The following is a 27,446-nucleotide window of genomic DNA, read 5'->3' as shown; positions in this document are numbered from 1 at the left end:
TAGGTAATTTCATGGCTTAATTGGCTTGGATCTAAGCATAGTCATTTTTACTACTTAGGCAAGTCTGGTTTATAACTCATTTACACTATGTGCTAAGAGCACTACTAGTATATGATACAAGTGCTTCTGTTTGAAAAATTAAAAGTAACCTAACCTTACTAAGTCTGATAAGGTCTGTAGGTTCATTATCCACTGTACATGTCTGAATTCAATATTTAAACTGTGCTTCATAGTCTCCTCATCTTTTGCTGCACACAATGCTAGATAGCATAAGTTCAGCAGTACCAGGTGGAACAGATTGCAAGGAACAGTCACCCATGAATGGTGATGATAAACAACCTTTTACAACAATTATCTAGTTAAAACACCATTAACAATTAATGACATACATCACAGAACTTACTGAACCCATTTAAGACTAATTTACCGGCTATAAAAATATGGCATTAAGAATTTATGGATCATTAGCTTTTATTCCAGAATGAAATATTGCTGACTGAAACTCTCAAAAACTGTTGAAAACAATCACTCATTAAAACCACATGAAATTAAATGAAATAATGGCAGAAGGAAAGAAAATGGAGACAAGGTCTGTGAATGTCTGGGTAGGGGAAACTACCTTCTTATGTCACTGAATGGATGAAGATTGGATTTTGAAACAAGACTGAAATCTACAATTAAATAATTCAAACAAAATTTTAATATGCAATAAATTCTTCCTTTTCTAACTAAGAAACATTAGATCACAGCTGATCAAAATTCTTATCATGGTCTATTAATCACAGCCAGTTATTTTGAAACACTGCTAAAGAGACTATAACAATGTTGAAGTTAATTAACTAATTCATCCAAATAGTTAATAGGTAAATTCAAATTTAGCAGCTGCCCCAGTCTTATGTATTGGAATTTCAAGTATGCCTTGAGGCCAACACAAGGCTATTAGAAATGGGTTAGAATTAAGTATAATTTCCAGTTCACTGTTGCCCAATGAGATTAACTCAGAGTGGAGTTCCACTTGTTTGTAATAGGAAAATTCTACTGAGAGCTTTTAAAATAAGTTGAAATACTTGTATTACTCTGCAGTGTTTCTGTAGGAAACACTTTTCTTGATGTGTGTTTTTTCTTTTCCTGAGAAACTGACAGTGGTTCTGAAACAATGACAACAGTCTTTTCACAGTATTTTCTAGATTGTTTGAGAAGGATCCAGAGTGCAAGGCTTTCAGACTCACACGTGAATGGTCAGCTCCCTTATAATCCAGTTTCATTCTGTAACTTCTGTCATATTCTGCAAGCTACCTCTCAAGTACAGCAGCACAACAAAGGCTTTGGACTTTAGCTAGTCTGGGAACAATGTGTTCAGGTTTGATGTACAAAGAAAGGACTGTTGTCAAGCCCTGTATTGTGTCTATTATTTTCTATGATTAAGTTTTATTTCCTTTCCACAGGTGTTCAAGTGTCCCCATGATTTGTAGAAACATTTTGATCTTTGACAGTAGAAGAACCAAGTCACAGGATAAACTAGTGCACTTGGATTGTCAGGCACTGGAGGAGACTGCCTAGGGAAGTGGTGGAGTCACCATCCCTGGAGGTATTTAAAGACGTGTAGATGTGGTGCTTAGAGACATGATTTAATTGTGGACTTGGCAGTGCTGGGTTAACGGTCGGACCCGATGGTCTAAAAGGTCTTTTCCAACCAAAACTACTCTATGATTCTATGACTAAATTGAAACTGCACTGTTTCCTAATCAGAGTCCAAACTGCAGTGCAGAACATGAAGATGGTTTAAAAACTCAGAATCACCTGCAAGAAGTCAAGACAAACTATCTCAAAGTTTGTATCAGAACCACACACCATCAGGAGATCAAGTCACTGTTTTTAGAGTGGAGGCAGGTTCTTTTGTCCAATAAAGAGCCTCATGTTAGATACTGCAACATTCTGAGAGGGTTCTGTCTCTCCTCAGTGACCCTTTAGGTAAGTGCCCTCCATACCTACAGCTGAAGTGGTTGGAGGGGAAGGAGGAAGGAGAAAGGGTGCAGTGTTCATGTAAACACTGTGCAGGAAAGAATGCAAAGTTTACTGCCTCAGAAAAAAAAAAAAAAGCACACATCAATAAAATTACCTAGTGTGACTCTGTAGCTTTAAAAATTCATGCAGTCGGTTTGGAAGATTTCACAAAGTTGTGTTACGACCATATTCTTTGAGTGTCTGGATAAAGGACCTTATTTTGCCATAGACAACTAACTCTCAATTTCATGTGTAGCTGATGCTTTCAGGGTACTAGGTGTCTGCCAAGATTTCAGGCTTGGCAGTGACTCCCTTCCTTTCCGAGTATAACCCACCAGTAGGTTCTGCAAGGCTGCAAAACCTTCACAACAAGCCAAACTGGGAAGTTTTTATGAGATCAGTTTTGGGTCTGCAAACATGATGGTAGGCATGATAAAGATGTGATTGGAAGGAACATGTTTTATGGTTTCCTCGATATTCAATTTACCCATGCGGCACAAACTCCGACAAAATGTCTCTCTCAGTTTTAGGACTGTCTGTGCTATTGCAGCATTAGGTGGACTAAGAACAGCATTTCTTAGGACACAGTCCCATTTTTATTTGGGCCCTTGCCAGAGCATCAGAAGATTTAAAAGGAGACACAGATTCCCTTTTTAAAATTAATATGGAGTTCTTTCTGGCTATCATCTGATTTTCAAAACACTGTATCTTGTTTGCTTGCAGCTTTGGCAAGATTTTATTTTTGTCTCCACTTCAGCCAAAAACTTCCTCAGAGCTCAGATTAATCACTTTTTGTGATTATTGTGTGTAAAATTGTTGCCTTTATTTCACTGCAGGAAATCTCTGTCACTGCATACACCAAGAAGACAATATTCCACTTATAACAAAATCTAGTTCATTTTCTTCAGAACACTCTTCACTTATGTATTGATTTCCAAGAACCATTCAGGGACTTCTTAAGTGTTTGTTAAATAGGACATGAACTGAATGATGCAATGTTTACTCATAGGAAAGACTGCACTAAGCTTAAATTAATTTAAGGCTGTATGGTTAGAGATATTGCCACCTCATGATATGAAAGGTAAATATAATGAAATCATATTTATGTAATGGACAAATCCTCAATGCAACTGTACATATTTACGTAATTGTTTAAAATTAATATATATGTCTGCATATGCCTATGTAAGCTCTGTGTTAATGTACCTGCTTACATGCAACTGGTGCAGAAAAAGATACTCATTTTAGTAGAAGTAAATTTACACAATAAAGCATACATCTTAAATTCCATTGCTCTGTGTTTTGCAAAATACAGTACTTATGCTTCAAAACATTTTTATGCATTCTTTCCTTGGTACCAATATTTGCAGGATTCATCTCTCCTCTTCTCCACCATTACTCACACTTCTCTATATTAAAAATTAAGTGAAAAAATCAGCTGGAACTGTTTAGCTTTACCCAAATACATATTAAGATGCAAAACCACAAATTTATCAAGCTTAAAATGCAAAATTATCAAATAACTTAGTCCTCTTAAAAAATGACTGGAAATGCATCTCCTCCAAAGTATTTCAAACTTCTATAGGTCAGGTACTTACCCAGCCGTTACTTCTGTTCAACAGCATAATTTCTTGTCTTGTGAGAGTGCAAATGAAATTTGCAATATCAATGTTGCTCTGGTTTGGTGGTCTGGGTATATAAATCACTAGTGGTTGTAATATTTTCAAAACTCACTCTTAGCTGGGGTCTTCACAAAATAATTCTTTGGAAGTATGGTAAACATTTCCATATAGAACAGAGAAGGACCATTTAATTATGTAAAGCTTTGGGCAAAATTCTTCTTCTATAGTTGTACTATGGAAACGTATAGTAAGTCACTTGTAAGTGAACATATGTGAGTTAGAAATAATTATCTTAGGGATATGCAGATAACTTACAGCATGAAGCACACGTTTCACTTGACCAAAAAGTTAAAAATCCTTCCTCTCTAACTCTTCTGTTGGATACAATGTTTAGTGTATGAGAATCTGGCACTTCCCTTTGATTTTGCTGGAGCAGATTCTCTCTCTGCATAGTTCTAACATTATGTGGATATAATTGTGTGGTAGTCAGCAGAATTAGCTCAGTGTAAGAAAATGCGCAATAAGGACTATATTATATTTCTCAGCTTGCTCTTCCTGGCAGTTTTCCTGCACAAAATGAGGAATGGGAGAGGGAAATGAAACAACTTTTCTTTGTGAAGTTTAGAAGAGAGGACCTGCCATCACCTGCTTGTTTAGGTTCTTGTTCTGACACATGTTCAGTCTCCCTACTAGTTCCCTGGGAGTATGGAAGACATACATTCCTAGGGTTTTACTAATCTAGCCTGAGATGTAATCCTTCCTGTGGGTGGCAGAACATACAGTGCTTCTCATCCCTTTGTAGCATTTATAATAATTCTGTGAGGCCTTTAGTAGGTGATGAAATTGGGATTCATTTAATTTGTGTGTCTGTGTGCATGCCCATGGTTTACACTTTTGGCTTGAGTTATCAGATACTACAGAGATAACAACCATAGAAAATAATATTAAAAATTGTCCTTGTACTTGTTCATCTCCTCTGTCTTTTTTTTTTTTTTTTCTCTTTTTGTATACACAATGAAGTTTATTATAATAAATTGAGGTTGCTTCCTGTTTATGAAGTAATAATTTTCCTCTTTGCTGAATAAAGTGATACTGAGGGCCATGCTGGTATTATTTCATTAACTCAAAGGCCAAAGACTTTCTAGTATATTAGTCTAGGGTGTAATTATTACTAAATTAAAAGGAAGCACCCTTGAGATATTGTGGGCCAAATCCTCAGTTGCTTTAACTCAGCATTACTCCACTGAAGTAATAGCAAGGAGATGTGCATATTCACTGAGAAACAATCCAGCATTGATTATAAAGAGCCCTAGGAATGATTACTAATAGCTTAGTTACTGAGAAATAACTTCCAAGCGGTTAACTCCATCTACTTTAAATTATTTTAACTAATTTGGAGCACATAAATTGAGGAGTTTAATTTACCTATACAGCAGTAATGGAGACAAGAAGGCTTCTTCAGAGGGTAACTGAGAATGGTTATCCATTTATAATAAATGGTTATCCATTTATACTAGGACCGAAATTAGTTGATTATGTTCTCTGTCAGGAGATAATAATGTGATTGCATTCCCAAACAGATGTATGACTTAGCACTTGCTCACTGATGCCAGAGAGCGAAGCCAGAAACAATTTCTATGGGCTGATGCCACACACCATATAATCCTAGCTAAAAATGATACTGAATCTTTTCCTACCAGTGCTCTGAAGAGGGGCTCTGAAAGTTGCCATCAGCACAGAGTACAATGTGCTGCTTTCAGAGTTTTTCCCAATAAAACATGAAGATGTAGAGAAATGTTATTAATAAAAAATATGAAGATAGAAAGGGTCTCAGGAGGTCACTTTTTTGTCTTCTTTCCCAGAGAGACAACAAACACACCTGCTAATAGATATTTTCCCTACCTGCTCTTCATCCTTCCAGCAAAGGAGATTCCATAATGTTCTGGGCAATGATTTCTGGTGCTTCTCTTTAGGACCTTCCCCCTAATATCTGTTCTCCTGTAAAGCTACTCTTGTCATCCTTCCCTGGGTGGACATCAAGACCTGATTCCCATGCTTTCTATATGTGCCTTCTACCGCACAGCTCAAAGCTTCTTGCTGGTTTAGGAAAGACTGAAAGTTGACCATCAGCTTTCAAGGAGAAAGACTGAATCCAGACTGTACTTGCAAGTGAAAATATGTAGAAAAAAGACTTTGTTACTCCTGTCCTAATCCTGGACAGTAAGTTTTGCTTCAGGGGTCTCCTTTTCCTTCCCAGAACAGCCTCAACTCTAATAACCCAAGCCCTTTTCTTTGCAGTGGTGACAGCAGTAAGCAGCCTGGCTTTCTTGAGCACTGGTATAGCACTTTGGGTAACCCAGGACCACTGAGCTGTCTCCAGCTGTCAGGGACTGCTGCCTCTGTCTACCCTTCATACAGCTCTCTCTGTTTTTACATGTTGAAGGACAGCTGCATCTCCTCTTTAGCTTGTTTTTTTTCCTTCAGACTTTTACCCTCTTTGTACATGTCTTGTCTGTTTTCACATGTTGAGCAAACAGGAGGCCATGGTGCAGTGGATGCCTGACTGACTGGAGGTGGAGCAGAATCAGGACATTGTATTTCTTACCTGTGATGCTTCTCTGAATTTAATCCAGAATTCAATTTGCCTTAATTTTTTCCACAGAACTATCACAGCTTCTACTCATGTTCACTCAGCAAACTGCGGTAGCAGCGGGTCCCTTTCTGATGGATTGCTGCCTCTTCAGTTTCTTATTTTGTGACTGTGTAACTGATGTCTCTTTTTGGTGTAGTGTTCTGCATTCGCCTTTATTGAATTTCAAGTTTGACATTCAATGTATCAAGATCAATTATATTTCTGATATTGTCTTCTGTTGTGTGCATAACATTATGTCTTAAGTGTATTCTCTGTTCTGTCACACAAGTCATTCATGAACACATCAAATCAAACTGGGTCTAGGGCACTTCAGGACAGAATCCTGCTTGAATCACTCCCATGCTATAATGCATTTAGGACGTTTATGGTTTAAATGCAGTTTCAGTCAGTTTTGCATCTATTTTATGATTATTTTTTCTAGACTCTATTTCTGTGATTTCCATATACCAAGATAAGCAAAACAAACTCAAAAATCTTATAAAAATATAGGTATATCACAGATATTACTGTGTCTTTTTCAATTACCAGAACAGCTGTCCTTTTCGAGGAGAGAGTAGTTTGATTTGACATGGTTTACTCTTGACAAATGTATGTTGGCAGTTTTAATCACCTTTATATCCTCAAGATATTTATACATCGGTTGTTTAATTCTTTGTCTAATATTGCTTCTGATACTGAATTAAGCTATGGTCCTATTCCTCCCCTTTAATAACAGGTACTATGCTGACTTCTCTGCAGGCTTTTGAATCCTTTCCCACCCTCCTCAAGTTGTCAGAGGCTGTTGTAGGGCCCCAGGATTTGCTTTGGATGATTCCTTAAGTGATCGGTAGTGAATTTCATCAGGAACCACTAACTTAGATACATTGCAATTAACTAAATATTACTGAACCTATTCCTTTTATGTTCTTGCCACTATACTGTTCTCTTTTAAATTAATTGCAGTAACATTTGCTCTCTTTTTGTGAAGATTGAGGTAAAATAAGCATTGGAATCTTCATCTTTCTTTCTGTTATTTGCTCTTCTCTCCCATTAAATGATGAACTATGTTTTCTGTTTTGGATTCTCCGATTTCAAATGCATTTCTTTATTGGTATTAATTAATTTTGCACCTTTACACTTATAATTTCATCTTCCATGCTTATATTGTCTCATTATACATATTTTATAAGTACAGATGTGGGTGTTATTTTATCCTACTATTTATCTCCATCCCACTGCTAGAGGTTGCTGCCTCCATAGCTGAGATATTCCTAATTTGTTGTGATGCTATATTGAGTGGGTTAGTGTAAATCCTTGCTCCCGTGAGATACAAAAGCTGCTCTGCAATAGTGATAGTACCGCTTTTCCTTGTCTTTTCATTTTCAATGGACTCTATATTTTCATCTTTCTCTGCTTCCTGCTTCCTTCCCCATTGGCACATTTTGCTGTTGTGGTTTTCACAAAACATTTTTCAGTAGCTGCCAGATCTTTTCCTCTTCTATTCTCAGCAGTTGCTTGCCTGGGGAAACTTAAGGAAGTTCCCTGGCTTTATGGAAATATTCCTATTTGGAAAAGCATGATTGCCTATAGAAAAATTTAATATAGATATTGACAAAGCCTGAAGTGCACAAAACAATACTTATTTTTTTAAAGAAGGCTAAAATATTTATCTCAGAGTCTTTTATGGCTGATGGCTGATGACTCTTTTTGCAATCAGAAAACCATTCAGACATTTAACCTATCTTTGGTTCACATGCATAATTTTAATTTTGACATATATTCTAAATGACCAGGAATGCCAAGTAATAAACATTGTCTTAGAACCAATGTGTTTCTTTCTCATATTAGTTATTGCTAGTCCTCTATAAGCTGTGATTTACATAGCAAAACTGAGTGTTTTAAGTAAGAAAGTAAGTTTTGTTGCTGCAGAGCTCTCAAACTTGAGTGTGAAGCATGGGTTGTTTCATTTGCTATTCTCAGCCTCTTCCTTGTCTTGTAAACCAGTTGTCAGAGAACTTTTCACTCTTGCCATGAGATGGTTAGCACAGCTACAGTCCTGAAGTGAAGAATATGTGATGAGATGTTGTTGCTAACAACATAGAAGGAATCGGTTTACTGGAGAGATCCAATCAATTATACATCTAAAAGAAACTAAAAAGAGATGCTTCAGACAAAGATGCTCATTGTCTTTAATCTGCTACATCCTTGTTGTGTTATTGAATAGTTTGGGACTTACTGGTTCAGAGGATAACACTGTTCTGTGCTTAAACCAATTGATTGGACATCATCCTATTGATATATAGATAAGAGCTGTACTGTGAATGCTTTAATTGTTAACCTGTTCTTGGCTGGGAAAAAAAGAAATTCTTTTACCTTCAAGCCAGAGTGAGGTGGTGAGACTAACTAGAATTAAATACTCTTGAAAATACTGCTGCAAATGTGTAGGCATACTGAAAGTTTAAAAAAATAAATCACTGCAAAACAAAAGATAAGGAATTAGATGGGGAAAATGTTCATTTGTTCATTTCCCAAGATTTTTCCACTTGACCTAGGGGAAAATGTTTTTAGCTGCAATGCTTATGACATCAGCACTTAAGTATTAGAGATTTTGTCTAGGAAAAAGAAGTGAAATAAGTTTTTCTACATTGCCCTTCATTAGAGAGTCCAGTTTTGAGGTGTCAGGTAGTCCAACTATTTCTAGCTGCAGAAAGGTAAGCAATACCTCAGCCTCAAAAAGAAGGAACATAAATGAGAGCTAAGCCTGATTTTCTCTGAGGATACTTGAAAACAGACTGATGAAGTCTTATGGCCATTCACAGTTATCTTCGAGAACCTGGGAAGGGTGAAGCAACTGCCAGAAAATTGTCTCTGGACAACTACAGTTTCTACCCTTAAAAGAAATAGCGCTGCAAAGTTATAGATCACCTGGCAAAAAAGAAATGAGCAATCAAATAAAATATTTCTAGGTACCTTAAAAGCAAAGAGATGAGAAATAATCATCAGTGATTTGCCAAGAACAAGCAACTTGAAATATATATATATAATTTATGTCTCAAAGTGGGTAGCAGACCTAGCTCACTGAGGAGAAACAACACACACTATTTTTCTTGATCTTATGAGAACTTCTAACACTGTCTCACATGACATTTACATAAGGAAGCAGAAGAAAGAAGTATAGAGATAAAAAAATTAATGGGTATGTGTAAAATTAGTTTGAAAACTGTACTTAGAAAGTAGTTAGTGGTTTTCTTTTCAAAAGGAAGGTTAAATTGTATGCACTTTCACAGGAGTCTACTCTGTTTATTGTACTATTCGATACTGTCATTAATAATCTGGATGGTGGAAAAGAGGGATGTCCATTTTAGCACTGTAAGGCATCCAAATCCTTTTGTTGAGTCAGTGCCAGAGAGACTTAGATATGAATAGCTTTGTTTTTTTCTGCCTTCTTGCTGCAGCCAAGTAGTTAGAAATGCAATTATGCTAGCTTGCTCACTGAAGAGGTCTTGTCCTCCAAAAATGTATCCTCCCTTATTCTAGAAGGGATTGTGCGACACCAGGCTGGGCTCCCAGAGCCATCTGCAGAGTCACTGTTCACTGAGCAGCGATTCCCTCCCCTCACCTCTGCAGTGGAGACACCCATACTCAGTGGGCATGGCTGTACATTCAGCAAATTAATGTAAATACTGCTGGTTTTGTGCTGAGCGTGTGGGGAGAGCAGGAACATGCACACTGTTCCATGGTTGTGGTAATGTCAATCATAAAAAATGAGTCCTCTGCAGGACTGATGAGCTTTTTCATGCTGTGACATTGTAGCCAATGGGATCAGTTGTCTGACTGCCAAACACATCATTAATTTAGACATAATGGCAGTGAAGGAAGCAGTAAGTAAAAGGGGATGGGTCTAAAAGGCAAGAGCTAACAGGTTTCATGAAATAAAAATCAAAAAGCAAAAAAGGATTTTGTTTGGATTTGTTTGCTCTTATTTGCTGATATGTTCAACTCTATTAATTGATTCCATTAACAGGAGACCTGTCTTTGTGAGGACACTGGAGTTTTATGGACAAATGCATTTACAGATTGAGCATATTATGATGTTGATGTATTTGGCCTCTCAGACAAGCTGCAAAACAACATCCTTGAAGTTCCATTAGCGGAACACAGTGTTCACATCTGCATGATCCACATAATGACTTTCTTGTCAGCATATTTAAAAAAATAACCAGAAGTTGAGAAAACTGCTATCAGGGTCCCTAGGCGAAGGATATTTTCATCAGGATTCCTGACGAACTTCTTCCTTCTTCTTCCACCAGGAAGATCTGCTACATTTTCCATTAGGCAGTGGAAATTTCTCAGTCCCAAACTGCTCCATGCCAAGGGTCTGCTTGCCCTGTTCTCCAGCAATGCCTCTAACTGCCTTTACCAGGCAGATGGGCAGGAGCTGCTCTGTTTTGTAAAGCTAGGCAGTATGTCTTTTTAAAGATAAGTTTTTAGGGCTTAAATGGAGATTCAGATTAAAAAGGTAAACTCTCTGAGGGACGATGACTCTTTCTGTTGAGTATGTTCAACAAGCAATGGTACCTCTAATTTAATTCTTATGAGTTCAGTTCTGTTTGCACTTAGAAAGGTATTTGCCTTATGATAATTGTGGTATTGTGCATCTGACCCACTAGAAAATGGAATTGATAGGGAAGACCACTGTGTTCACATAGTAGGGGCTCACAGACCATATGTGATAGATAGACTATTACATTCTGGACAAATGTTGAGAAGCAATATGGTATATTGTTCACTAAATACCACTGGTATATTGCTAGTGGGTTAGTCCATGTAACTAGACAAGACCATTCCTCTCTCTGCTGTAATTCTAGACCAGATGAATGACATACGTGACAAAGAGACTCTCATATGGCTTAAACCACACACATGTAATTCTGTGAGACATTTAGATGTGCAAACCAAATACACATCTTTTTTAGGTGTGGTTAATTTACTCTCAAATACATTGAGGAAACATAAAGTGATGGAAATGAATAAAATATGGTAACTATAAATTACGTCTCTTAAGGTATGTCTTAATCTGTTTCAAAACAGTGCAAACCCAAACACTGTTGGTTTTATACTGAATTTTTCAGTGGAATTTATAAAGAAGAAAAGGGTTTCTTGATACTGAAAATATTTTTCAAAGAAAAATTGTAGTGCAGAAAGACACCAAGATATGACATTTAAGGCAATAAGTGGTTAAAGTCAAACAGGTGGTTACAGCTCAAATCCAACCAGGAACCCACAGTGAGTGCTGCTCAGGTGTTCTCTGGATAAGCAGAAGATAGTGCACAAATTTTGATCACTGCTGCAGATACAGTAGTATTCCTTTGAATGTTGGTTGACTACCAGTAGAAATCTAAACCAGTGGCTTAGCAATTAGCTCAAACCTATCTATCTTGCAACAGAAGGGAGTGGTCTTGGGTCCTTTCCAACCTTTTGGCAGGGCACTCTCATTCCTGTCTAAGATGGTACTGTATGCAGTACTTCGCATTCTTGAACACCTAACTAACTTTCTGCCTAATGTCTTCTTTTTGAACAAGACCCATCGAATCAATCACATATGGAAGAATAATACTGACAATAGTGAACAAAAGCACAGCTTATCAAGAAATGACCAACCATTTATTCAAGTCATGTGGACTCCATGAGAACCCTGGCAATGCTCGGCCAGATTTATACTCATTCCTGCTGGAGAAAACACTACATGCAAAACCATAGAAGTATCAAGAGTAAACTTAGGACAGATGCTTTTTGTAGGAGTACAGTTAGATACAGGTAGAGAAACCTGAGTAGTGTGCTTCTGGAAACTACCTGAGAACATGAGACTAGATTAAACTGTATAAAAAATTGGCAGCAGTCTTACCTTGATTTCACTCTCAATTTTTTTTTCATAGTAAAAAAAAATATTCTGGTCCTCTGAAGACCCTCCTTATACATCTCTGTGCAAGCTAGATGATAAATGATATGTCAATGTGACCAAATTGTAAGGAGAGATGGTATTGCACCAACTGAAGTAATCAATTATGATCTGAGGGCTGTCTGTGAAGACAGCTGAAGAGAGCTGCAGTTGTTCAGCCTGGAGAATAGAAGGTTTCAAGGACACCTTACAATGGCCTTCCAGTACCTGAAGAGCCCTACAAGAAAGGGCTAGAGGGGGACTTTTTACAAGGGCATGTAATGAAAGGATGAGGGGAAATGGTTTTGAACTGAAAGACAGGAGACTTCGATTAGATATTAGGAAGAAATTCTTTAATGTGAGGGTGGTGAGACACTGGCACAGGTTGCCCAGGGAAGTTGTGGTCACTCCCTCTCTGGAAGTGTTCAAGGCCAGGCTGGATGGGGCTTTGAGCAACCTGGGCTAGTGGGAGGTGTCCCTGCCCATGCAGGGGTTTTGGAACTAGATGATCTTTAAGGTCCCTTCCAACCCAAACCATTCTAGTGTTCTATGACTCAATGATAGATATTGTCACTTCAGAACCTGTCCCTGTTAAGGGCTGTAATGGGCAAAAGGAGCATGAGTTCATGGTCTGTGAGAAAAGTTGTGGGTTTGGAAATTACTACCTACAGCCTACTAGTGATCTTTTTTATCACTGGTAGAGTGGATGACAGAAAGGAACTTGTAATTGGAAGGCATTCATGTGGGCAGTGACAGAACACAATAGCTGTTTAAACCTTACCTGGCTTTAGATCTGCAGTGGTAATGTTTCTATGTGAAGCATCCATCTAATTGATGAATGAAAAGTGGTTCATCTAAAACTCTATTGCAAATAGAGAGTAATATCACATTTAATGCTAAGTAAAAAAGACCCAAAGCTTTTAAATGAGTTTTTGGGACTCAGGATTCTGTATTTTTTTTTAAAAAAAAACAATTTCCCACTAAGGAACATCTCATAATCAACAGATTCTTATGTTCTACAAGTCACATGAATGAGCAGGGACAGATGCATAAAAATGAAAGTATAGATATCTCTCATCAACAGAATGTTCTCAAAACTGCTCATGAAGTGACCTTTCGTAGAGTACGGCTGTTCTATTAAATAGGATCACTTTTTCTTCTAAGTTGATTAAGTGGGGTTTTTTTATTTGTTTGTTTAGTTTAGATTTTTTTTTTGTTGTGTTTCCCCCCCCCCCAGTTCTGTTACTATTACATAAGTGTTGGAGTCTTATTACCGGGGAAAAAAACCCTTCACTATTTAATAACATAAAGCTGAAAATATGTGCAGCAGCTTCTGACAATTGTTTTGTACCATTGAAACTTCTGTTTTATTTTGAAGTACAGCACTTCTTGGAAGAAAAAAAAAACTTCTAAAATGTGGATGCTGCAGTGCTATTTTCATGAATCTACAGGCATCCAGACTGAATCAATAGTTCTAAGAGGAGTGCAAACTGTACTATTCATCTTAATGGAGTGGCTACTTTGAAGTGTATTTATAACCTTGTAAACATTATTTTTATTATTTATTGATTTACTTCCTGACTAGAATGGAAGTTCAGACTTCTCTCTTTAACAAATGGACTTTTGAGTGTAGTTTTTAGGCTGTGCTCCCTACTTCATCTCGTTCCTCATCCTGGCAATTTCACCAACGCACAGCAAAAAAAGGGCCAATTTTCAACTCAAAAATCCACTTCTAGAAGTAAAGAACTTCCTGAAGCATCACGTAGGAAAATCAGGCATCCCCGGAAACCACTGCCCATGAGAAATTCTAGAAAAGGAAGGAATTATTGTCTGGCTTGGTAGGTATTTTTGCCAAAGCTGACTACCGAGAAGTCAAGACCTGGCAGCTTGATTCCACCAGAATCAAAAGGAGGCGTGCTGGTATTTTACGTGGTTTACTCCCAATGGCAATCCATAGACTGCTTCCTGAAACTGTCAACTGATGTGAGGAAACAAGGATGCCCATAACTTCAAAAGCTCTGAACTGTCAGCAGAAAGTAAACAGAAGCAGCACCATTGATGAAGACATAAGAAACTTATCTCTGCAGATAAGTGTAAATTTTGACCAAGGGAAGATATATAAACCAGACTTTACTGTCACTGTCTTTCACTGCTGAACCCTCTAGCAGGAAGCTTGAGTTGTTGAGACAGCAGAGTGAACTTACTTTTTTACATAATTGCAGAGCTCCAGTGATGTTCATTTCTGTAATGGTCAGATACTGTTGATACATCTGTATCAATTTGCTTCACACAGTCTTGCTTTGTAATTAATTTAATTTCAATCTCAGAAATTTCAGAACATTTCACTGAGTGAGGAATATAGAAAGATTATGCAACTCTTACAAATATTCCAGCATCTTAAAATGATAAAACACGATTTCTGTTGAAAAAAAAAAAAGGACATCAGAGTTGCATATGTTGCCAGTCAAAGGAAATGCTACATGCCATGGGCAGGCAACTGTTTTGTCGTGTTCACCAAAGAAGCAAGTACAGGCTCTTTGTTTAGTGAGGAAGAGGGAGAAGTGAGATACTTGAACTGAGTGAGAGACTCTTGCTGTCAACATCACCTTTGAAAAGTCCCCAGATGACAAGCCTCACAAGCGCAAGCAGATGTGCTGATGGCGTAAATGAGATGACACAGTGAAAGCAATGGCAAGCTCTGAATGCTTCCTCCCTCTGTCTGATAGAGAAGTAACAAAGCTGCAGCCATCACCTCCTTACAAACCAAAAGGAATGAGACTCCACCAGGGGCACATGTTAACAAAATAAAAATGCTTTCATATGGCACTTGGTATGCTAATAGGAGCTGACTCTGCAGTGGGCTCAGACCCCCTAGCAGGAACTCACCACTCTCCTCTCCCACTGATCTTTAGGGGCCAGAGAGCTTGTGCCCAGCTCCTCCTCCCCCAAACTGACCCAGACCAAGAATGCACAAGGTTTGTTTATTCAACAAGAAACAAGAGGCTTACTTTATTTATTTATTTATTTTTTTAAATTGAAATTCACATCAGAGTCAATTAAACTGGAAATCTGGGGAGCACCAGGGGGTTGTATAGTCTAATATGAAACGGACATGCCAGATTCTGAATTGCTAAAATCCCTGAGGTGGTTCAGCAGATGAGTCTGATTTAAGCAGGCATCCTTCAGTCTATATACTTTTTTGAACTGGTTTTGTCTCAAAAAAATCATGACATGTGTCTCTCATGGGCTGAAAGCTCATCCTTGTGTCACTCAATCAGATAGTACAAAAACAGAGCTTCCACTGTATTTGTCAGGAGAACAGAGATACTTCCTTGACAGCCTAACTGTCTTGGTGGCTCATGCTGCCTGAAAGTCTGTCTAGGAGTGGCCAGGTCTTGCATTTAGAAGAGGAAGCTAGGAGTCTGTGAGGGGTGTTCAAGGAACAACTTTGTCATAAAAAAGCCCAACCAAGAGGTGAGTACCTTGGTATCTCAGGATCAGGGAGTTACAATACCCAGGGTTCCCAGCACACCCCCTGGATCAAAGCTTACAAGATTCAAGGTTTGGACTACTTTTTCCTGAGAGTGGTGATGAGGCAGCAATTAAGCACTGCTATTGCCCTCCTGAATCAAGTCTTAGTTCTTTGATGGCTCAAGACCAACTAAAGTATTTTGTTCTAGAAGCTCTTAGAAGAAATCTCAAAAACTTTAATTTCTGACAGTGCCTTTTCTTCATATCATGATGAGAAAGAAATTTTCTCTGGCAAGATTGAAGCAAAAAGAACATATAACAAATGTGGTGTCCTCATCCGAATTTATTGCTCCTTTTTTTCCCTGAGAGCCCAGTGGAACCTCTGAGTCTCCCCACACCATCCTGCTCCACAGGTATTTACATAATATGTTATCTTGTGTCTTTCTGTATCTGCTCCTCAGATTCTCTCTCGGCTTTCCTAATTCCTATTATATAATTTCTCTCTCATAAATTGTACCATTGGTTTCAACTGGGTTTGAATTCCATTCTCCAAAGGGCATGTCCCCCATACAATGACAATCTTGAAGCCTACCATGGTATGTTGTAGTGAAGTGGTTGGTTATCTCTTCTCTCAAGTAACAAGCCACAGGATGAGAGGAAATGGCTTCAAGCTGTGTCTAGGAAGGTTAGATTGGATATTAGGAAAAATTTATTTAGTGAAAGAGTGGTCAAGCATTGAAACAAGATGCCCAGATAAGTAGTGGAGTCCCTGGAGATGTTAAAAAAATGTGTAGGCATAGCACTTCAGGACATGGTTTAGTGGGCATGGTGGTGGTAGGTTGATGGTTCAACTTGACTGTCCTAGAGATCTTTTCCGACCTTAATGATTCTATGAGTGTATGAAATGTGTTTTTCATTTTTTAAACTTTCCTTTTTAGTCTCTCTTTTGTTTAGTTACCTGTGCTTCCTCTTTATCAGCTGTAATACACTGAAGTGGTTATTATGCTGATTCTACATGTCTGCTCACTCTTACCATACAGAATGAAATCAGGTCAGAATTAAATGTGAGTAAGTGTAGATTTGCTTGCAAAAAGTATTGTAATCTCAGTTTTCAATCTAATAAAAGTTTTTGTGAGCTTAGCTCTAGGCCAACACCTAATGTTGTATCCAAAGCAGGTAGTCTAATCCTGTCCAAAACTGCAGTGACACGAACAGTATGTACAAATGCTAGAGTATGGTTATTTAAATAGCAATCCCCCCTGCTTGGCCACTTCCTTTAGTTTCCTATATTTAAGTGAAGAGACTGTAAGTAGTGACTGAAGTAGAGGAAATGGACTGTTTAGGTATTTGAAAACATTCCAGTGTTCTTCTATTTGCTATGAATAAAGAAGTCAAATATAACCTATCTGGTGATTCAGAGATCTTACAGTGATTAATATTGCTTGGATGATCTGTAAGACATCTTGATTTCAAGACTGGCTTGGCTGCACAGCTACACAAACTTTATGTGGAGAATAGTATCATTTCTATTAAGATGTTAAAAGCAGAGACTCCTTGATAGATACATTAGCACCATTAGTTATGAAAATATCGTTAGTTATGACCTTTCACACCAAATCTCATCTCTTTTCATGCTTTTTTTTTTATGATTCCGTAGTGTCAGAAGCTTAAAAACCAAAATTCTCTTGCGCTGTCTGCCAATGGTCAATGATATACATAGGCCAGACTTCCCAGTTTAACTGCATATATTTAATATTCTCAGACTTATTATTTTGGTCTTTCTTTTCACTGTCATAAATGAGGAGAAGCACTGCTTGAGGAAAATATTGCTATTCACAAAGCATTTTTGTTCTCCCCTACCAGTGTATGTTAAAATCTGTGAAAAGGCAAGGGTGTGTTAGTGCTGATTGCTAAGACCAGAAGGTGCCCTTCGGTCCAGTACTGTTCCTCAAGGTACTGCAGTAATGGGAGAGAGTGCACAGGTCTTACACAGACAGGCAGCAGGGCCTCATCTGCTCAGAAATTTTCCTGAAATACTGTGTTCAGTGGAAGAATGGAGAATCATTATGACTCTACTTTTGGCAATGTGTATTTTTTGTTCCATCAGCATATTTGTTTTCATTTGGTGTCCTTCAAAGGACACTGGGCTGTGTATCTTTTTTAGCTAGAGGCTGGCATGGCCATACCTTATTGCAGAAGCAGATGAATTGACCAAGAAGCCACCTAAGCTAGAAAATGAAAAAAAGCTGAGGAGAAAGAGCTGCTTTCAAAGTCTGCCATTCTCAAGAAGGCTCAATGTTGGAGTGCAAAGAAGTGCTCCCAAACATCTTCTGTTAATCCGCTCCTGAAATCAAGTGCCTGCAGCAACTTCATAATTTCCTATCCTTCTCCTTTCTTGTCCTCCACTGCAAATAATAATCAACTCAATGACAATGACCAACTGATTGCCAAATAACTTGGGAGAATAAGAGAGGAGATCACTCCATCCTCTTCCCTGCCTGCTGGAGCTTGAACTTCTTCCAATTATGGCAGGACCCAGGCCCTGAGTTTCGATTTATAGAGTCATACAATAGTTTTGGTTGAAAAAGATTTTTAAGATTATCAAGTCCAACTGATAACCTGGCACTGCTGAGTCCACAACTACACTATGTCCCTAAGGTTGTCATATCCCACTATCTTCTCATGAGACCTTTCCACTTTACATATAAAACTTCAGCACACTAAAGGATTAGATGGATTTCACATTCCTTTTTCTGGTTCCATGCCCAAATTACTCAGCTAGTGAGTTTCTATCTGTCTTTCTCTCAAAAAAATTTTCAGTAATTTTCAAATTACTGAAATGTTTAATAGGAAAGGAGAGAGGGAGGGGTACCCCAGTTCCCAGAATATCCTGCCTTTTAGAGGGCAGTAACTTTGCAAGGAGGTGATACATGGGTACTCTCATCTCTTCAGATAGAGAAGAGAGCTGAAGGTAGCTTTCTGCACAGATAAGTGCTCAGACAGGACGAGAGAAAGGTGCTATTCATCTGTTTTGTGCTACTGCCAGACTAGTGTTTTTAGTGTTTTAATTTTGTAGTATGTTTCTTTTTTTTTTTTTTTAATTTTTAATTCACTTGGGTTTGGGCCTTGCAGGTGAGATCTGTTCTGCAAAGCCCATTAGGGCTTAAACAGAATCATAATGCCTAGCTGCTGTGTACTACTCATGGCTTAGCTGTGCATGAACACAGAGACATAGGTACTTTTGGGACTTCTGTGGTGTGTGTACCTAGTTGTAATTCTTTGGTGATGTGCAACAGTTTTGAGAATCAATATTTTTCATCCAGTCTACTCCCTCTAAACTTGTGCCGGCAACAGGGACAAGCAAAGCTCTCTCTCAAGACTTTCATTGAATTTGTGCCATCAGAAAAAGAATTCACACACTAAATGTTGCATGTCTGAAATTGAAGTGAACTAAATGAAGAAATTCAATGGCTAGTTATTCACTTAAATGGTTATATTATTATGTTGCAGAAATGTGCCAAATCCCAGTTTCATTCTCATTGTCCTGTGCCCCTGAGCCCAATGCTAAATGTTGATCATACTAACCTGTGGAGTACTCACAATATATGTCTTTGCCTCTGTAATGTTTCTTCACTTTTCCTAAGTATTTCATGGTATATCTGGGTCCTAAAAGAGATAATTCCAGCCAATTTAGCTGTATTTACTTTTTAAGAGCTGGTGAGAGATAATAAATGTGCTGCCATTGGGTTTTGTGTCCCATTCCCTCTGCATGGATGAGCAGTGCAAATAACAACCATACTGTCATACTGTAGTCTCATGACCTGGAGTGATCTTTCCCACTTGAATATTATGCTATGACCTAGTCCTCACCCAATCCTTATCACCTGCCTTTGTACTACAGACTGCAATGTTTTAAGGCACATACTGCTTGTGTGATGAATATCTGAGCCTCTTGTGTGTTTTGATTACCTCAGAAACACAAATCTAGTACTGTTGCTTTATTTCATGTCATGGGGGAAGGATTTACCTCACAGATGTGAGAAATGAACATAAAACCCCTTGTTCTAGCATGTCAGAGAATCATATAAGTAATTGAGATTGACAACGACTTCTAGAGGCCATCTGGTGAGTCCTGAGTTCAAAGCAGGGCCAACTTAGTAGTTAGATATGGTTGCTCAGGTGCTTGTCCAGCAGCGTATTGAGTATCTCCAAGCATGAAGATTCCACAGTGTCTGCAGGAATTTCTGCCTGTGCCTACCCACTATTTCCATGACTATTATTGTCCTTGCCTTCTGCCAGAATTTCCCTTGTTGATTCATGTATCTTCTCTCATTATCTATTCCCTTTGCCCCACTCTCCAAACTGACTATTTGGTTTCTTGCAAGATGTCTTGCCCTCAGCACAGATATCTAGCTTATATTCATTTACATAAGAAAATGTTGGTTGCAAACTCTGTTCCTGCTGTGCCTTTCTCCAGCACTGCAAACTAGAACTTCTAAGAGGTTTATGTGTGTGTATGTGTATGTAAGAAAGTATTTCTCAACAGTCCATGTTCTTTATTCTGATGTCTTTTATCTCTCTGAAGACTTAAGGACATGTAGGCTGCTGTGTAGCCTTAAGGGCATATGGCTTTTACAAGCTTATGACTGGAGTGGTAGTCCCAAGGCATGGGTCCACACCATGCTGGAGGCCTTGGCTGCTGGTGGGGTCTCAATGCTGCTTAAACCCAGCTGCATCAAAAGTTTTCAGGTCCATATATGAGCCTGGCTTAGAGACCATCTCCAGGGGTAGGTGACTTGCTAGCAAGTAACAAAAAAATATAGACAAGGACCAAATACAAATGGAACCCTAAAAGCTACTTCTGAGCACATCCTTTTTACTGTTACAAAACAATAAAGTAGGAAAGGTGCATTTAGCCATCCATTATTCTTTTCATTAACATGCATGTAAGGCTCTTCAGGAGGGCACTGTAATGGTGTTGACACTTTTCTATGATTGTAGCACTATGTCAAAATCACTCTCCAGTGAAGAAGTGCAGGGGATTTTGAAGGCTTGAAGGGGCTTTTCTTTTTCACTGCATACTTAGTTTTTTCTATTTCATAATGCTAAAAATGGAGGAAGAAAATCAGGTCTGTGACCTTCTCTGGTTATCCAAGTAGAGTCAGTTCTAATTTTCCATTTTTTACTTATTTATTCATGATAATGCCTGAATGGGTACCATTTTAATTTGCTTGTCTTCCATTTCTTTCCTTTATAGTTATGTTAGTTAATGATATTTTATGAGACACACTCATCTCAATTTACAGAAATCTGACAATAGTAATCTTTTGGTGATAATGGGAAATATATTTGTACGCCTGCAATACACTGAATTAAGATCTCACTCATTAACAGGGTTTTCTTCCCCTTGTTCAAAAGAGCAGGTCTTAAAAAAAATCTTTTAAAGATAGATGATCAAAAAGTGCTGCAGGACATAACTTTTTTGTTGAGCTGTTATAGTGAGCAACACAAGCTGGCAGTTTAATGTTGCCTAAAAGCTCTTTATTTGCCTATGCAGAATACTTTTTGTAACTGTTTCTTATAAAGAAAGAATATACATAGGGTCCAGAGGAGATACTGGCAATGATGATTCCTTGGGGACTTTACATTTCATCTGTTCTTTGCAGAGGGAACTTGAATTTCTAGTAATGGCACTCTGGACAGTCCCTGTGTGCTGTGCACCACATGCTTTCAGAGCTTGACACTGACCTATACTTAGAGCTAGTTCAAGACTTCACAAGGCCAAACCCAAGCTAAATGTTGTTGCTGGTTTTGTGGAGTGTATGGTTTTGTTTTGTTGTTTTGTTGTTTTGGTTTTTTTTCTTACTCCTGACGTGACGGTTTGACTTGGTGATCTTAGAGGTCTTTTCCAATTGTGATGATACTGTGAATCTGTGTGATTCTGTAAATGCAACCCAAGGGCATTTCAGAACGCTATCCTTCCAAGTTTGGGGAACTGAGGCTGAGTGAGTATTTCTGATGCAAGCAGCCATTGCTTCAGGGCCTGGGCAGCCAGCCTCATTCTGTGCCTTTCTGTAAACAGCTTCCCAGCCAGCTCTGGGGGAGTGTCTGCTCTCTACTCCTCAGGCACTCTGAGGTGATCCCAGACAAATGGAAACTGGGTGTCATGGCTGACTTCCACTATCCAGCTTCCCTTGTCTCCTTCCCTGCTTTTGAAGCACCTACCAGGTGCACAGCCCTTGGCAGCAGCAGGAGGATGCAGGTAGAGGCAAATATAAAACAGGGCACAGCAGCACAGCCTTGGTGGTCTGCCACTTCAGCTGGGGAGCTCACTCCATCTTGGCATCCTATATGTACTGCAAGGATAGCTCACAAGAGCAGTGCTCTGCCACTACCTCTGAGTGCCCATAGGCTGGGCTAAGGAATGAGGGTGCAACTATGAAGCTTGGGAGATGTCCATCTCTCACTTTAGGTTTTGTCACTGTTATTCATGTGCCATGCTAGCAACCTGCTGCTTCCCTTCTGCCTAAAGCAAACACCCATCCATGGCATGACCCGAAATGCTGGCACAAGTATACTGCTTGGTTTTGTTTCCAGCTGCACAGCAAGATAAGGAAGGAAAATTCAGAAAAAGATACGCATTTTGTCAATGCTGAATTTGAAGATATCCAACATAGACATTTCTCTCATATGCTGCCACCAGCTTACATTTAGTATGGGCAGATAAAGTTCATTAGACTTTAGGGCTGTAGATCTTCAGGACCATGATTCTGGATTAGACTGGCCTTAAGAAAAAAAAATGCAAAAGGTAAAGAAAAACAAACTGCAAAAATAATTCTATACAAATAATTTCTGTAGAATGGAATGTAGAGATGTGTAGCAGTGTTTACTAGCTTCTAAAAGAGTAGCTTTGTAGAGATAACAGGTCATTAAAATGGGAATAGCAGGGAACCTGAGTTATTTTGCTGATTCATGAACTCCGCAAACACAAATGCTAGTAGAGTAGTTATTCAGTGTGTTTCCATTACATTAACAGAACTGTTCTGGGTATTACTACTAGAAAAAACAACCTATAGAATCAAGTACTTAGGATCTGATTTTCAAATTGCCCTCCTTTTTGCATTTGCATTGATGTTTTGCATTTGTTTGAAGCTTGCATCTGCTTCGAAACAATAAGCACTAATTTTAAACCTGTTTAGTACTCATTTAACCCAGATAGTTCTTTTGTGGCCATTTCACATGCATCTGGGATTCTGTGCAAAGAGGTTGCATGGAACAAAATGACAGAAAAATGCTACTAACCAGCAGCTGCAAGAAAGGGCCAAGGGGAAAACAAAAAGTGGAAACACCATATGAATATGCTACCATTATGACTTGAGAAGCAGGCACAGATAGTGACCCTGTGATTATGGTAGGTAGAGACCACTGTGGGTGATCACTGACTGCTGGGAAACCTAAGCCTAGTTTGTGCACTTCTCACTGGTTCAATGGATCTTTCATGTGATTTGAATAACTTGAATTATTTAGACTTCAGCTGAGGTTCAGTGAGGGTTGCCAGAGCCTGACACTCAAAAATACATTATTGGGAACAGAACATCAGATAATGTAAACTGGCAATATTAAGAGCCCATTTCCTATAACAATTAAAGCATCCACTAGAAGTTGTTTTCTTGTGGAATGTCCATAAGGGCATGAGATGTATTAATACAAGGAGCATTTTAAAAGTGTTGTTGCAGTGGGACCTGGGCTATCACAGACAAACTGAAACAGATGTAGATACAGGTAATTGAGGTGGCAGTTTTCCCATCCCTCTGTTTGGGGTGGTGCCCAACTTCCAGACGCTTGGTTGACTGTAAGATGATCCAGATCCTTCTTCTAGTGGAGGAAAGCTTGTACTAGTATGCTGACCTGTTGCCTGAAGGATGTGTAAGGATGTGTGTTCCTATTTGCTCAGTCTGCTGTCAACCGTAGGCAAAAAGGCCTTATAAACAGTGGAGAGGAAGGAAATCAGCTTATTAAAAAGGCATTTGTTTGTTCATTGAATGTGAGCCAAAACCTGAAAGTACCTAAACATCTAATTCACCTCTGAACAAGTCTATAGTAACTTTTGATCTTTGTAGTCATAAACTCCAAAACTAAGGAGGACTGAATAGCTGAATGCGTGTTACCTAGATGCAATACAGTCCAAATGCAGATTAAATTAACGTAATCAAAAGTCCACTGAGGCTAAGGTTGTATGTGCTCATTTAGATTCCTTCATTAAATAATAATCATCGGTGAGAGGAGACCTGTTCACTCAATGTAACCACCTGTAACACAACACAGTGTTGCAAAATCTTTGTGGTCCAAACCCAAATAGGTACCAGCTTGGAAACTCTATCCACTGGTAATCTTTGAGGGTAGCATTTGTCTTCTTTCATTACACCAATATTAATGAGACTTGTGGGTGACATGGTGCTTCTCAGCCTAAAACGCTGATTGTATTCCCAGAGCAGCACCTGTCGTAAGGTGAGCTGTTGCAATGTGTCACCCCCGCTCCCACACTAGATTTCTTATTACCTTTTTCCTACAGAGACTCAACATGTTACAATGTGACAGACATCTGGAACGAGTCACCGTGCCAAATGCCACATCTGCAGTTCCATTTTAAGGCAATGAGAGGACTTGATGTTAACTGCTTCTATCTACTGTCAGCCACTGACATCGCTTAGGAAATTAATAGGAAAACAGTGATGCCAGAAATTTCCCTTTATGTACATCTGAATATGATTTCCCTTTCACCTGTCTGCAGATATGGTTGATAAAGTGTCTGTTTTGATTTCAGCATATTATCTTAATCTTAACACTATCTTAGCATTATCTTAATGTAGTGAGCTGATCTTGCTCTGACTCCTGAAAAAAGCAAGGAGAGTGGTTAGGAAGGCATACAAAGTTTGTGTATATAGAGCTTTTCCTCTGCTGAACAGTAGGAAACTGAAATGAGGGATCATGTTTTCAAAGTAGTGTGACTTTATAGTTCCATGGTGCTTAAGCAGCTGTTTTTCCTCATGACATCAGTGGGGATTTGCAAGAGTCCAGTACATTTGATGCAGTTCTCTTATTTAATGCCACTCAGAATCTCGGACATTTAATTAAGAAAAAATCCCTCTGGAAATTTTGGCTCGAGTTAATTCCTCTTTTTTTAACTATGGAGAAAGTATTTATACAAAACAAACTCCATGCTTTGCATCTTGCTTTCTTGGGTAAAACAAACAGCTCAAATAATAAGTAAAAAAATAATAAAAAAAATTAAAACCTGCTTTCTCTGACTGTACAATTGAATGCAGCAAAAATAGGTCTCAAAATAAAAGCAGAAGACCATCATCTGCTTCTCCTTCACCCAAGGCTTACACATATTACTGGATCAAAAACATGAAAACCTTTAATGGAGCACTACCCAATGCAACACATGTAATTGAATAACCTTGAGAAGAAAGATTGGGGAGTGAAGGGAGATCTATTTAAAATCACTTAATGGATGGAGGCATTTAAAATTTCATAGACTGAAAAAGGTGAAAGGTGCTATGGAATAATTGCTTCCACCCTCTGGAGACTGTGTCTTATGATGTAAATGAGAGTCCATGTTCCAATGTTATGTTGTATGAGGAAAGAAAACTGTGACATAAAGAAAGCAAAATTTCTGAATCTTGGAAAGACAGTCTCAACTGAGGCTTGATTTAGTGTCCATTGCCAGCAGTGGGAGATTTTATTCTCACTGAAAGATGACAGTGGACATCAGTAAGTATTTCATGACACCCCTTATGATGGTATAGTTTTGCAGAAAATACATTCTTCTGAAAGAGATGTTAGCTCCTGAAGCTCAAATCTATAGTGCTTTTGCCCACAAACAGGCTTCCTGAAATAAGACCTCTTTGGCCACAGCAAAAGCAAAAGCTTTGAAACCAGGCAGGCTTAGAGGGTTTCTCTAAGTGTCTTGGACATGGCTGCCTGGCCTACTCTACCAATCACACACCACATCTTACAATGTGCAGCTAAATTGTAAGGCTCAGAACATCTGCATTTCAGTAGACCACATATCCAATAAGACCTTGCAGCATCATGAATTTATACATAGGACCTTGGACTGGGTGGTCTGTCATAGATTTGATGTCTCTTGTCCCTAGGAGGCAGTCTTGGTCATACTGCGTTGTGAGAAAGTGTGGACAGCCATGCTCAAGTGTGGTCCTTCCATGCTGCTAATAGCCTTGGATGTTTGGGACTGTCCTAAGGATGGCAGAAGTCAGAGAATTGTAGAATCATAGAATGGTTTGGGTTGGAAGGGACCTTAAAGATCATCTAGTTCCAAAACCCCTGCATGGGCAGGGACACCTTCCACTAGACCAGGTTGCTCAGAGCCCCATCCAACCTGCCCTTGAACACTTCCAGGGAGAGGGCAGCCACAGTTTCCCTGGGCAGCCTGTTCCAGTGTCTCACCCCCTTCCCACTAAAGGATTTTTTGCTAATGTCTAACCTAAATCTACCCTCTTCCAGTTTAAAACCATTCCCCCTTGTGCTATTGCTACAAGCCCTTGTAAAAAGTCCCTTCCCAGCTTTCCTGTAAGCCCCTCAGATACTGCAAGGCTGCTGTAAAGTGCACCTTTCTCTAGCCTTTTCTTTTCCAGGCTGAACAGCCCCAACTCTCTCAGCCTGTCTTCGTAGGAGAGGTTCTCCAGCTCTCTGATCATCTTTGTGGCCCTCTTCTGCACTCATTCCAATAACTTCATGTCCTTCTTGTGTTGGGGGCTCCAGAACTGGACACAGGACTTCAGGTGGGGTCTCACAAGAGCAGAGGGAGAAAATCACCTCCCTTGACCTGCTGGCCATGCTTCTTTTGATGCAGCTCAGAACACAGCTGGCTTTCTGACCTGCAAGTGCACATTACTGGCTTGTGCTCAGCTTCTCATCAACCAACACCCCCAAGTCGTTTTCCCCAAGACTATTCTCAATCCATTCTCCACCCAGCCTGTAATTGTGCACGAAAAAAGACCAAGTTTGCCTTGCTACGCCCTGAAACTCATACAAATTCTATGTGTGAAAGTATCCAAGAAGTATCAAGCCTTGGGACTTACTGGCTTCAGGGAAGAAATTAGACCTACTTCTAAAAGCAATAAATACCTGGCCAGAGGACATGGGAATTACACTTTGGCAAAGATGCATCTCAGGGATGGGGTCAGTTGAGGCCCACCAAGTCTGATTTTGGACAGCTTTTCAGCTCATACAAGCAAATACAAGAACTCTGTAAACAGGTCTATGTGACTGGCACATGTCAGACATTTCAGCTGATAGGAGCTACATTGCACATTACCCATATTCTAACATGCATCAAAGTATTGTACCAAAGTCCTATCCTTTAGTTTCCTTTCTGTGTTTTTGTATTAACTTTATGATTTAACTTTCCACTGATGACTAACTCATGGGGAAAAAAAAACAACTCACATAACCCTAAAAAGTTTTCTTCATGGAGAAACTTTAGTGTGGAAAACTCTCCCCACTGTATGCCTCTCTCTTCTTAAATACACACCAGGTAATCTCTGCTGGCCTTGCCAGAGGCTGGAGAAACAAGGTCACAAAGCAGAGAGCCTCCTAACCACTGTCTCACTCTCCCAAGCCCTCCATCTCACAGGAAATGGTTCTTTCTCTAAACTCTGACACTGCTGCTTGCTGAAGTGCACTTCAGTTTTGAACACATTATTCTACCATTCATAGGCCTTTGAACTGTTGCTTTTAAATGTGGCTGTTG

The sequence above is a fragment of the Apus apus genome, chromosome 1 (genome assembly GCF_020740795.1).
Source record: "Apus apus isolate bApuApu2 chromosome 1, bApuApu2.pri.cur, whole genome shotgun sequence".
Lineage (NCBI taxonomy): Eukaryota > Metazoa > Chordata > Aves > Apodiformes > Apodidae > Apus > Apus apus.
The sequence above is the reverse complement of the archived record's forward strand: the minus strand, read 5'-3'. Positions refer to the sequence as shown.